This window comes from Cavia porcellus, unplaced genomic scaffold, assembly GCF_034190915.1.
Source record: "Cavia porcellus strain 051 isolate PalLab524CR breed Dunkin Hartley unplaced genomic scaffold, mCavPor4.1 scaffold_16, whole genome shotgun sequence".
In the NCBI taxonomy this organism is placed as follows: Eukaryota; Metazoa; Chordata; class Mammalia; order Rodentia; family Caviidae; genus Cavia; species Cavia porcellus.
In genome coordinates, this window is record NW_026947499.1 from 27,023,934 (window position 1) to 27,037,565 (window position 13,632).

The following is a 13,632-nucleotide window of genomic DNA, read 5'->3' on the forward strand; positions in this document are numbered from 1 at the left end:
GTGTTTCTCCTGGCGCTGATCATTTCCTTCTGTCTCCGTAAGATACCATCACTAGGGGAACCTGGGCGAGACCCTTCTGACTACTTTGGCGCTTCTTGGGAACTGGAAACTATTTAAAAGGAAAATGACATCAAAAACAGAAAACCCAGATGGCCTGTAGCAGTGGCAGATGAGGGTGCAGAGGCAGATGAAGAGGGTTCCAAGGAAGCACAAGGGGCGTTCATCAGCCCGTGCCACACGGCCATGGCCACAGTCAGCAGCCAGCACCTTGGGAGCCAGTGGGGCTGGAAGAGTCTCAGGGTACAACGGCTGTGGCGGCAGCAGGGTCGCCAACTGGTTATTCTCTTAGTGGGGCTGCTACTTCCTTAAATCTCCCAGACACAGGAAAACAGCCCGGCATCTCTCTGGAGCTGATGTCAACAGCAGAAGGGCCAGGTGGTTGAGATTAGGGAGCTCTGAGTGGAGCCTGGCTCTGCTCCCTGTGCAGTCCTGTGGCCTCACACAGGCTGCCTTCCTGGCTTTTCTGAGTGACGCATTGTCAGTATCAAACTGGGATGCATCAGGGTCCTTTCAGACTCAAGGGACGGCAGCATACACATCCACTGGAGAGACAGGATGCATTTGATCACAGTGCTGTGGAGTCCAATGTCAGTTTCAGGCATGGCTGGATCTAGGTGTTCCAAGCAGTGTTCATGGAACTCTGTCTTTCTTCACTGTGATGTATTCGTGCTGGTTTCATTTTTGCACAAGACCTTGCCTCATGGTAGCAAAAAGAGTTTAGCCATCACCACTGACTAGTCCCACAGTTGAAGTCCTTGCTCACGTGTCATTTCCAGCATACATCACATGCCTGTCTCTCTAGGTCACTGAGGCCAGAGGACGGATTCCAGGGATTGTCAGGCCACGGCAGCCAGAGTACGGCCCAGTTAGGAGCACAGGAGATTATTTTTTCTGGGTGAAAATTAGTGTGTCTTTGGCAAAAAGAGGGAAGATTGGAAACTGAGCAGGCAGAATGAACACATGAAAACAGCTTCTGAAGAACCAAATGTGGCCCAAGAAAAAGCACTAAGGCTCCTGTAACGAGGCAGATGCTCTCAGGAGATCACATAGCATCTTTCCCCTCATCCGTGCTCCCTCTCAGAGCCTCCACCGGCCACAACCCTTCAGTCTTCCAGTCTGAGCTTTGTCTACTGTGCTCCTGCCTTCAAAAGGTCTAATTCTTTTCCCCTTTAAAACTTAGACCGGCCAGTATGCCCAGGCACCAGTCCAGGCATTCTGGATTGTCATTGTCACTTTAAACCTAGGACAGATGGCTTGCTCCACTTTGCAGATGAACAAACTGAGCTTCTGCAGGGACCCGCCCCCAGGTTAGAAGCAGCACCTCTGTTTCCAACCCAGAGGCTCCTAATGCCATTTGCTGTACAAGGAGCACCCTTGGCAGCCCCAAGGTCTCACAGGAGAAATTCAGCCCGGGAAGCAGACCGCGGCAGGGGACTCCCTCTGCCTGTGCCCTCCATCCCCTCTTCTGGCCCTAGCAGTCAGCTATTGCTCTCTTTATAATGCTGAGCTACTGGAGCCCTGGACATTCATGTCACTGCAGACCTAGCCCGTGATGGAGAAATAGTGGCACGATTGCTCTGTCCCTGCCCCTGTCACCTCACCAGGGCCCAGAGACAGCCTCCCACCCCACATCCACACCAGGCCAGGGACTCTGTGTTACAGTGGCTCAGGATCCCTGGCTCTTACCCAAGGCACTATGAAAATAAAACGCATGTTGATTCTGCCCAGTCAGTTTGTGCAACGCAAAAGAAGCATCATCTTGGTAACTGAATTAAGGCTGGGGTCAGGGAATCCCTCTCAGCTCCTAAGCAAGGCACTCCTGTCTGCTTGCAACTCAATCTTTTCCCTCAGCAGACACACACACACACACACACACACACACACACACACACACACGCACTCACACACACGCACAAGCAGCCTGGGACTGACACAAAGGGCTCCTTTTGTTTATCTTTTCCACCCCCCCCCCAGGTTGGTTGCTGTTTTTGTATTGTGTGTGCTACTGCGCGTGTGCTGTGCGCAGCCATGTGTGTATGTGCGTTTCCTGGTCATTATTTTTCCTAACTGTATTCCCACAATGAGTCGAAATTCAACCCCGTTTGGAAAATAAATAGCACTCGAGCCCCATTTGTTAAAGCCGAGCGTGTTGTCAGGAGCAGCCTGGCTGCTGGGTACCCTGCACGGGTGTCGGGAGAAACGGAATAATTCACCCAGCCAGGTTCTCGGTGGCGCAATCCTCCTCTCCCTGCAATGCCAGCCTTTCCCGGGTCTCTTTGTCTCCTGGTGCGGTTGCAACTGGACACCTAGAAGGGTCGACGTGCTTAGCCAAATCCCCCAGGCTTGGTGACTTCCGGCCGTTCTAAGGAAGTGGAAAAGCTCACATTTCCTGGCCACCTACGAAGGTGCAGCACCAAGGTGCGACGTGGGTCTGCACTGGCTGGATGAGGCCTGGTTTCCCAGAAGAGATCTACCCAGCACCCCAGCACCCCAGGAGAAAGCATCCAGCTCACAATAGGCAATCAATATTCATAATAACAATAGCTGGTGCTCATTTGCATATTGTATCCTAGCAGTATGCAAATCGTTACATAGTATTAATATTTTGTAGGTTGATATATATTTAGTAATCTTTATCTTTTAATGGAAAATGTTTCAAACAGACAGACAAGAATAGGAAACATATCATAAACACCAGCTTTGACAAATCTTAACCTTATGGTCTGTTTCCTCCAGATTTTTCTTCCCCAACAAGACATTACAGACAGAGCTGAGCCTCCCATGCCAGCCCCCACCGCGGTTCCCCCACCCTCCCACCGGGAGCCTCAACGCGGAGTTTATTATGCCAATCGATGTTTTTAAATGTTTATTACACGATTATGTATCCATAAACATTATGTCGTGTTGCTCACGCAGGTTTTTAAACTTTCTATGAATGGTATTTGGCTGTAGATACTATGCTGGATCTTGTTTTTTTCTTCCCACTTTACATAGTTGATCACATGCAAACCTCACAAGCAGCCGTAGGTGGCAGGCACTGTTTCACAGACGAAAAAGCTGTGGCAGAGTCTAAAACACCGGCTGGAACATTTGCTAAAGCAAGACACACAGCTCAGCCAGGACTCGGTGATTAGTGCTGAGTACATGGTCTGTTCTCCACGCCCACAGTTCTGCTTCCACATATTCAAGCACGCACCCCTGAATATAGTTTAAAACATTGTGTCTGTACCTAGCATGTACACACTATATCGCTATTGTTATTCTCTAAACAATACAGCAACTATTTCTGTAGCATTGGTATTGGATTAGATCTTAGGAAGTATCTAGAGGTGATTTAGTATGTGGCTATATGAAAATAGCATGCTACTTCATATAAGATTTTTGCATCCTCTGATCTGGATGTCTGAGAGACCCCCAGATACTGAGGGTCTTTGCACACCCAAGAGAAATAAACATGCAGGACCACTAAAGATGTGCTCAAGAAGACCCACATGAGGTTTAGTGAAAAGAACTGAAACTTAGTAATAACTCAAATGTGTAAAGACAGGAAAATGTGGAAGACTGGAATTTTATACAGCAATGAAGAAGAATGAAAGAGCAAAGACGCAGGGTTCAGACACGAGGCGGAGGATATAGTCAGTATCACATGTGCTCTATCTCAACAAAGATAACTGTGGTGACAGCACCCCGGCACTGTGCAGAGCCCTACACATTGTGCACAGCCTGTTCCAACCCAGTCTGGTTCCTGAATCTTGCTCTTGACCTACATTTGTGAACATTTACAAAGGAAGGCAGGAGGCTCAGAGAGCTACCTGCCCACAGCCACGCTCTGACCAAGTGGAAGAGGTAGGCTTTGAACCTAGGTCTGCCCAAACTTCAGGCCCAGATAGCTTTTCTCTGTTCTGATCATTCCTAAGATCAAAGCCAGGACTCTGCCTGCCCGGGCCTCTGGAAGGCGCTGAGGAGTGGGTGATTCTATTAGTGTACTTCATTTCTCTTTATTAGCAGACCACTTCTGCATCCACTCTCATATTTCTCATTGCCCGAAGCCTGCAGACCAAGGATGGTGTCTTACTGGGACACAATACCCACCACCCACAATTTAGAGAAGTTTATTTTGGCTCATGGTTTTAGAGGATTCGGTCCATAATTAGCTGGCTCCAAGGCAGAAAGGAATGGCACGGGAGAGTTCCTCACATCACGGGGCCAGGAAACAGAGAAAGAGGGGAGGGGCCTGGGAGAGACACATTAGGCCAGGTCAAACCCCAGTGCCCACCTCTGACCAGGCCCCAGATCCTAACAACACATTCAGCTCTGAAGTCATCAGTGGATAAATCCACCCATGAATACAGCACCCCACAATCCAGTCACCCTTCAGGAATCCCACCTCCAAGTGTGTAAGACTCTGGGGAGGGCATCCTAGGTCTGCACCCTAACAGACAGCACGGATGCTTCTCTGCACTTCCAGTCTTCACAGACGGACAGACGGCATCTCAGTCACTAGCCTGCCAATGGCTGGCTCCGCTGGGGGGTCCAGTGGACAGATCACAAACCCTGAGTCAGGTGAGTCAGGTCCAGCTGCAAATCCCAGCTAGGGCCCGGGTCAGTCCAGCTCTGTGTCTGCTCCCTCCCATGTCCAGTGGGCATGCCAGCCCTGACTCTGCCAGGTCACAGAGTATTAAATGAGGCCAGACCTATAAATCGGGCCTCACTGCCCTGGGCACGGTCAGCCTGCTGCCCCTTTTCTTAAATCTCTCGTTTTCATTTCGGTTCAGGCCTCGCTGTTCCCTGTGTGGCGCTAATCTGAGAGCTTTCTCGCAGCCTTAAGATTCTATGATTTATGGCATTTTACGCAAGCATCAATTAAGCACTCAGGTCTGCATGCTACACAGAACAAGGAAGGGGTGTGGGCTGGTCTAGTCCCTAACTCCAGAATGATAGCAGTGACACTGTGGGAGCCACGCTGGCTGGCCAGCTGTCCCTGACTCTTCTGCTCACCTGAAGCATTCTAGGACCAGGCTTATGGTTTAGTGACTGGACTCACTTGCAGGACTGGGAAAGGATGGTGCAGTGTGGGATGGAGTGGCCACCGGGCATGCCTTGCACAGTGGGCCTGGGCACTGGGAACTCCCCCTGGGACGGCAGCCCCTCTGCAGCTGGCCCTTGGTGTGCATTCTGCTCCATGTCAGTATATAAAACCAAGAGAAGAAACATAGCCCTCACCTCACAGGGCCACAGAAAAATAATCTTAAAATGGGCGTCCATAAATGTGGAGCTGGAAATTATTTAGATCTAGTTAACTATGGAACAAAATGAAATAAACTCGGCTCCATTAACCTTATTTAAAAGTGCTTTTCAGTGATTCATGTTTATTACACTGTTAACATTTAAAGGTGGAACCTCACAGTCATATTTGCTGGGGGTCCTGATCCAGAGATAAATCCTCCCATGTGGAAAGAAAATCAGGGCCAGGGGAACCTTTTAGTCTTTTGCCAGCCCATCCCTTCCACACAATTCTCAAGTGTTTATTGAGCAACTACTATGTCTCATGTCCATGTCTATGTGCTGCGGTCAAAGCAGTAAGCGAAATAGTGCCCTGCCTCCTGGAGTTGGTCTCTGATGACACAGGATCAGTGAAAGTGAGTAAGCTGTACTCTGGCCTGAGCCCCAATCCACATCCCTACCAGGAAAATCGTAAAACCTCACATCCTCAGCTTCCCTGCTTTTTGATTCCCTGGCTTTAGCATTCATTGCTGATAGTCGCTAACACCATTGTGGCTGAAAAATGTTAATTTTCTAACTCTTTGTTTTCTCCACGTCTATCAGTTGGCTGCCTGCTCAGAGAACAGCCAAGCCTTCTCTTTTATGCATCTATTTATTTGTTAGGAACACAGGTTCTGCTTTAGGCAGTAGTCTGTCATCCATTCCTGAGGTCACTAAAAACTTCAGAGACAGAGACTGAGAAACTGAGGATTTGCTTCTGAACCAAGAAACTGGTCTAGGAAACTCAGTTGGATTCTCAGAAATAACTCAGGATACCTGACAGCAGACGCCATGTGTGATCTTGAACTCGGCTTGGACTGAAAACTGTGGGGGAGGAAATAGTTACAAAGGACGATGCTGGGACCAAAGGGGGAGTCGGACAGGACCTGTGGGTCCAGCTAAGGGGTGACGGGAAGGGTGGACTCCCTGCTACGGGCCACGCTACCATGGCTCCATGCATGAGATCCCTCCTGTACTTCGATGAAACACACAGCATTCAATAGGACGTGACCAACCACCTCAGCTGTGTGGGGTTTTCGGTGTCAGAACCAGGAATCTGCCAGGCAAACCAGAACAGTCACTGCAGAAAAGAAACATCATCATTGCATTCTAACCAGGAACTCCAGAAAAGCCCTGGTCTGATTTAATAGATATACAGAGTGTGTCTGATTAATGATCAGTTTGAGCAAGAAATGATTAAGAAATGTGACAAAATGATTATAATTGGTGAATCTGAGAAACACACAGTCCCAGAGGCTGCTCAGAGAAACCAAGAGCAAATAACAGAACAAGGGAAGCGGATTGCATCACAGCTCTGGAGGCTGGTAGTCAAAACATGGGGCCAGCAGGAGTGTGCACCCCTTACATGCAAGGAAGATCCTTCCTTACCCCCGCTAGCATCCGAAGGCCCCAGTGTCACACCAGGATCACGGTATCCTCCCAGTGTGAGCTCACACCCCTTCCTTCACTGCCCGTCTCTCTTCCCGTATTTCCTCTCTTCCTCTCTGTCTCTATCTCTCTCTGTGTGTGTTTCCATTTGTCTCTCCCTGTCTCTGACTCTCTGTCTCACTCTCTAGGCATTGAACTCCAATCTTTCACTCTGAGCTACAGCCTCAGACTTTCTTTTATTTGTTTTTAATTTTAAGATAGGGTTTCACTAAGTCACCAAGTGCCCAGGTTGGACTCAAACTTGCCATCTTCCTGACTCAGCCCCCAGAGTTCTGGGATTATAGACATGTGCTACCGTGTCCACCACAGTTCCTCTTTCTATCAGACCCCAGTCACACTAGGGACCAGATATTGCCATCAAGGTTATGCCCCATGACCCACCTGGGCACACCAAGAAGTACACTTTAGTAATCTAGGTGTCTCTCAAACAAATCACATTGATTATCAAGGTTAACTCTTGTAACAGGGTTGTCTCAAGAAGCCAGAATAAATTGAAAATACCCTAACTGAGAGTAGTTGGGTATGTCTGACCTACCAAGTACCCCTTGGTAACACAGTCCCCCACAGAGCATCAATTACTTCCCTTAGTACTAGGTGCTGGAGCTTGGTGCCTTTGCCAAGCATCAAGGGAACAAATCCTGACACATATTGCTAGCTGGGGAAAACATCTGAGGTCAAAAAATCAAAGTATGGCCTCTACAAAATGCATATCACTTTCACACCATTGTAAAATCAAAAAATCTTAAGCTGAACGATCAGATGTAGGGGACAATTTGAAAGGTCACATTTCAAGGTTCTGGGTTATGGCTTCAATACCTATAAGGGGAGGGGCATAACTCAACCTATAACAGTCCTGTGGCAACTTCACAGTAGAGGTGAAATTATGTCCACACAAAAAGTTATAAAAATGCAAATTGGATGATGCCTCTGTCCCTGGAGATCTCAGAGAAAGTCTGCTATCCTTAAGATAAGTCGCCACCTGCTCTGTGACTTGGATGCTGTAAGAGGGAAGCCCCAGATGGGAGCACTTAGGAGACTTTGATAAGGGACCACAGCGAGAGTGGCAGCGTGGAGGATTCTGCCCCAGGCTGGAAGGACAAAGGAGGGAGCGGTCAGCAGAGCCTGGAGAACGGGCTGTGTTTGGGGGGAGGTCCCTGACGAGTCCTGAGACAGCAGCTTGCATGCAGTGTCCCCGCGGGAAGGAATCGAGGGGACAATCTCAGTCCACTTGCTGACTCCCTGGTGACTGTACCCACCCTGGGGCCATCAGTGCTGCTAACACGTGGCCATTATCCCGGGCACTGAGCACGGAGGAGCAGGGTGGAGGCTCCCTCCACGGGTCCTGGAAGATGCCGAATGGGGTCTGTGCCCGCCTTGTAAGGCTTTCATTCCCCCATGCTTGGCTCATCCACCTTATCTGTTTGACACCTCCACTTTCTCCCTCTGTACCCCTCTACTGCCCATCTTGGTCCCTGGTCAGAGCAATCAAAATTGAGTTCCATTGTCCAGAAGACCAAAGAGCACATCTGGCCATTGCATCTCCCTCTGGAGTGGATCGCCACTACTCCTGTTTCTTCCCTGCAACCCCTTCTGTTGGGTCTGGCGCACAGTGGGAGTTGTTGAATGACAAAAGAAAGGCAGGGGGGTCAGGTAGCAGGGGAGACTGTGAAGTTACCCGCAGAAAGTGGCCAACCAAGACTGGCACCCAGTGCCCACGCCACAGCCTGACGCCCCCCTGACTCCATCTTCTGTTTTCCAAAGATGACTTTGGGGTTCCTTTGGGATTCCCTGAAAATCTCCTCTGAAAATGCTTGTGAAGTGATTCAAGTAGCAAAGGCCCAGCAGAAGCAGGCTTGTTATTTTCTCTTGTAAGGCAAATGTTCATGGACGTAAGACTCGGGCTCAGTGCGAGCATCTCCAGGGAGGAGACGCCAAGCTTCCTGCAGAAGGGAAGTGGGAGAAGCTTGTGTCTGAGGGAACCCGAGAAGCCGTCTTCACCTGAAGGGCTTCAGGGTCACATGTGGGCGGGTGCTCAGGTTCTCACTTCTTTCCGTCTGCAGCATTCGATGTGCACATGTGAGCAAAAATTAGCAGATCCTTATAAAATGGGTATCAACCTTCAAAATTTTATTTTGTTTGTAGTTCTGGGGATCTGCGCATGCTCGGTGGGTGCTCGTCACTGAGCTCTCCTCCCTGTCCAAATGGCTTAGCTGTGGTTTTCATTCATTAAGTGCACCATGAAGCACTGATTCCACGGCTGCAATGGTGCGTGGAGCCGGATGATGTGGGTCTGGGAAGACCGTGCCACGGTTTAGAGGAGGATGGCTTCGAATGCTGGATTGTGCTACTCAAAGTGCTATGCGTGGATCTGCAGCAGAAACACCCAGGAACCCCCACTGCACAGTTCAAGGTGTACAGGATCTGCTTCTTTGTTCTTCTAAGACCCCAGGAAGCTCTATGCACGGATTTCTGGTTGGATGGCAATGATCTCTCGGATATTTTCACATCAGCCAGTAAAAAGAATGGGAGCCAGGCATGGTGGCACAAGTCTGTAATCCCAGCACTCAGGAGGCTGAGGCAGGAGGATCCATGAGTTCAAGGCCAGCCTGGGTGGGCTACATAGTGAGACTCTGTGTGAAAAGAAGAAGGAGGAGGAGAAGAAGAAGAAGAAGAAGAAGAAGAAGAAGAAGAAGAAGAAGAAGAAGAAGAAGAAGAAGAAGAAGAAGAGGAGGAAGAGGAGGAGGAGGAGGAGGAGGAGGAGGGAGGAGGAGGAGGAGGAGGAGAAAGGACTTTACAGGTCCTGAGATCTCTGCCCCTTTAACTCTCCTCCCCCTTCTATTCACCTCCTCCTCAGAGCACTTGCCTCAGAAGTCCCCACAAGAACACCACCGGGGAGCTCATCTCGGGACGTTCAGCCTTTAGTTGTAAACACCCCACCCTGGCAGTGAAGTGAGGTCATGCTCCAGTCGGTGCACTGGTAAAAAGCCAGGAGTTATTCTGACTGCATTGCACAGCAGCTCCTGTCCCACAGAGCAGCCGCCTCCCTCCTTCCCTAGAGAATGCCAGCTACCGATGCAGAAGGAATAACATCAGATTAAGAAGCCAGCATTCAGCTGCCTTGCAGGTAAATAACTGGTTGAAGTCAGATTACTCTTTGGTGTTCAAACCATTAGGTGTCTGTTTGGGAGGAAAATAGACTTTCATGTATGTCACTTGGTTGTCTTAAGGGGAAACATGTAAGCATGTGTTGGATATCTGTCTTAGTCTGATTTCTGTTGCTGTAACAAAATACCTGAGGCTGGAAGGTTTGTAATGAGTAGAGGTTTATTTATGGAGGCTGAAAGACCAAGAGCATGATGCCAGGACCTGGCAGAGGCCTTGTGCTGTAAGATAGCAAGGCAGAGGGCACCACAAGGAGAGGGGACAGGTGTGGCAGCTCGGCTTCTTATTCCTCCTATTAGAAAACCACTCGTGACGTCAAGGGGGCCTCCCTGTGACATCATCTAACGCTAATCACCTCCCAAAGCCCCCACCTCCAGACACTACCAGCATGTAAATTTGGGAATGAAATTTTCACATGGGTCTTGATGGGGACAAGAATTGAAGTCACAGCAATGTCACCCTGAGCTGAGCAGTGTCACTGCACAGAAGCCAGGTGGGCTGTGCAGAAACTGAGAGTACATATAGCAAGACAGAGAAGCGAAGAGGCAAAGTCCACCCTTCACAGCCACCGGTGACTTTGGCTCCACCCAGCGTCTGGACCAATGTCCAGCCTTCGGGGGAGAGGGGGACAGGAGTCCCCCAGCAACGCAGCAGGGAATAAATAAGACGCATCCTGGGGGCATGCTGCGGCACCAACTCGGAGGGGTGTTTGTGGGCAAGGAGAACTAGGTGTTAGATAAAGGCACCTAGAGAGGAGACAGGAGACTGAAAATGCAGGACGGAAAGCCTGGTGGGTGTTTCCATCCCGCATTGGTAAAAATAATTATATATATAGCAAACAATATTTGTATCCCTGGAAAGTGGGGCCATGATATTTTCCTCATTGCATCTCTATTTTCTAATCCCCATGTGCCTAGTTACTGCTGTTGGGATGGAACATGCAGCTACACCCCTGATGCCTACTGCAGGCATCTGCAGGAGGCCGTGTAACCCCTCATCCTTCATCCTCCACTCAGCCCCACGCTCACACAGGCTTGGTTTGGTTTTGGTGCTGGAGATGGAACCCAGAGCCCCATGCCAGGTATTTGTTCTACCGCAGAGCTGCACCCCTCCCCTGAAGCACACAGCCTTAATCAGCTGCCGTGTTATAGACCCAGCACTGCTATTTAACACATGAAGTGACTCCCATCTCTGAATATCTTTGGTCTTACTCTGACATTTGAGCTGACACTTATCTGAGGGTGCCATGATCACAGAGGTGAGTGATGCACTGGCATTGGGGAATGGTGATGCACTCTGTGGGTGTCAGGAGAGCAGGTTTGCAATGGGGCAGAGTTGCAGATACCACCTGGGGGCTTAGCCTCTGCCTGCTTTTCAAAGGCCAGCCGATTTCTTAGCTTTGTCATTCTGGCCTTCTTTGAATGATTGTCGTACACCAAATCCCTTCCTGCCTCAGGACCTTGGCTCATGCATGTCCTGTTGAATGGGAGAGAGACAGACAGATACACACACACACACACACACACACACACACACACGCACACACGCACACACACATACTCCTTCACTCTTCTAGCACTTTGTATCATAGTTGACTGATCTACTTAGGCAATTCATTCCTCATGTCATGAAGTCGATCACATTCATGGTTTACTTCTCTCCTTACCCCTCAGGCTAGAGCTTAGCTTAGAGCTATTGCTCATAGATATTTGATGCCTAAATGGATAAATGAATTATTTTAACGGTCAGATTCTGGGAAAATCCTTACCTGTGTTTTCCTTTTGTTAGTTCCTTCAAAACAGAGATCATAGCAACTGCTGGCATTTAGTGAAAAGCTGCTGCATGCATAGGACATTGCTAAGGATCTGCATGCATTATCTCGGTGGATGCCATCAACAATCCTGGCAGCCCCTATAGCAACAGACTGATTCTGTGGGTGAGCACACTGGGCGCTTGGGTGAGTCTTGGGCCCATGCAAACTGGCTGCCTTTCTGCACCCCCGCACGACACTCTGACTCTTCAGATTGAGAGGATTTAGCTGTCCAAGCATGCAAACCTGTCTTCAGCCTGTCTCTGAGACTTCCTCCCTGCGGGACAGATGCATGCCCATGTCACACCTGCTTAGTATTCACTGGGATCCTGGTACCTGGTACCTGGCAAGCTCTCGGCCAACATCTGGGCAGGCACTCCCTGCTCTGCTTACTTTCAAAGTCAGATCCCTGGCGGACAGCCACGCTTTGGAATCCCGCCGGGTAATAACCATGAATCACCTCAGGCTCTCAGATGAACCAGTCAGCTCTGCCTGCCCAGACCATCGTGAGGGAGACCCTGGACACTGTCACCAGCCCTGCGATCTGAGCTGCCGACAGCACTCTGCACAGAAGGCCCTCCTGCCGACCTCGATGAAAAGCTCAGTAAATTCAGCAGCCAGGATGTCTGGCTTCCCCACTTGTCGCCCCCTAAATCTCCCTCTAAGTGGCAGGACTCTGGCCCGGCTGCCCTGTCTCAGGGCATTTGCTGCTTCCCAGAGGAGCTGGTGCCAGGGACTTCCGGGTGCTTGGTGAGGACTTTGTTTTTGCAGTCCGGGAGCAATCGACCTCCTTGCTGCCCGATTCTGCATTGCTCAGACACAGCTGTGAATATGGGAGACGTGAAGTGCCAAGGTCAGAGTTCCAGGGTGGCCCCTGGGGACAATGTGTCCCACTTCCCAGCTTTCTCTGGGGGGAAGGGCTAGGTATTGCCCTGCAGAGGAGCAGTCGGGTGGTCCTGAGTTAGGTCAGTGCTGAGCCCCCTTGGACAAGTCCCTTTGTCCCCAATTTCCTTATCTTTAATTCCAAGTAGCAACAACATCCTCTTGCCGGAAAGTTAGGAGAATCAAAGGGTTCTTAAGTTTTTGCCATTATTATTAGTGAGCACTCACCGAGGACCCCAAGCTGTGATTATACAGCTGCTGATAACATTGTGCTTTGTTCTCCCCACTGAAATGGGAAGTCAGTTGTTTCCACTGTTTAATCTTCATTATGGAAAAGTCATAACATGCTCAGAGAGGTGGAGTAACCTGGCCCACATCACACAGCTTCACTGCAATTCTCTCAGGCTTAGAAGCCAAGTCTGACACATTCTATGCACTCTTTAGCTCTGCTGCCAACCCAGACCTGCTGGACGGCCCTCTTTCATATGCTGCTGGCATCTAATGGGCAATGCCAATGTACTGCCAAGCTGAGCCTCCTCCAGTGCATGGGGCAGCTCTCCTCAACTGCAGAGAATCATCCAGTCCCAGGATCATTTTACTGCAGCAAAGCCCAGGTCACTTAGAAGATTTAGGGGCTGACAAAGGGCGGGACCCCACCTTCACTAGGCTGAAGAGGGAAGCCAGGGTCCCAGAGCTCAGCCACCAGTACAGGGAGCAGCCTGAGCTGCCAAGGGTAGAGGTGCCCATGACCCTCCAGGCCAGGCCAGGTGGCTTCGTTGTATAGGCAGAGGGCAGAGCGCCCCCATTTCTAAGGAGATTCCCTCCCTGCCTTCCCTTTCTCCGTCCCTTCCTGCTGTCCCTGGCCATATTTTCTCAGCTCACCCCACCCTGCCAGGGTCAGGTCTCTGCCCTGGCCCATATCGCGTGCACTCACCTATCTTGGGGCAGTGGCTAGGGTGCCTCCCCTCTGGTCCTTCCTGGGAACCAGTCAGGAAAGGTGAACTAGC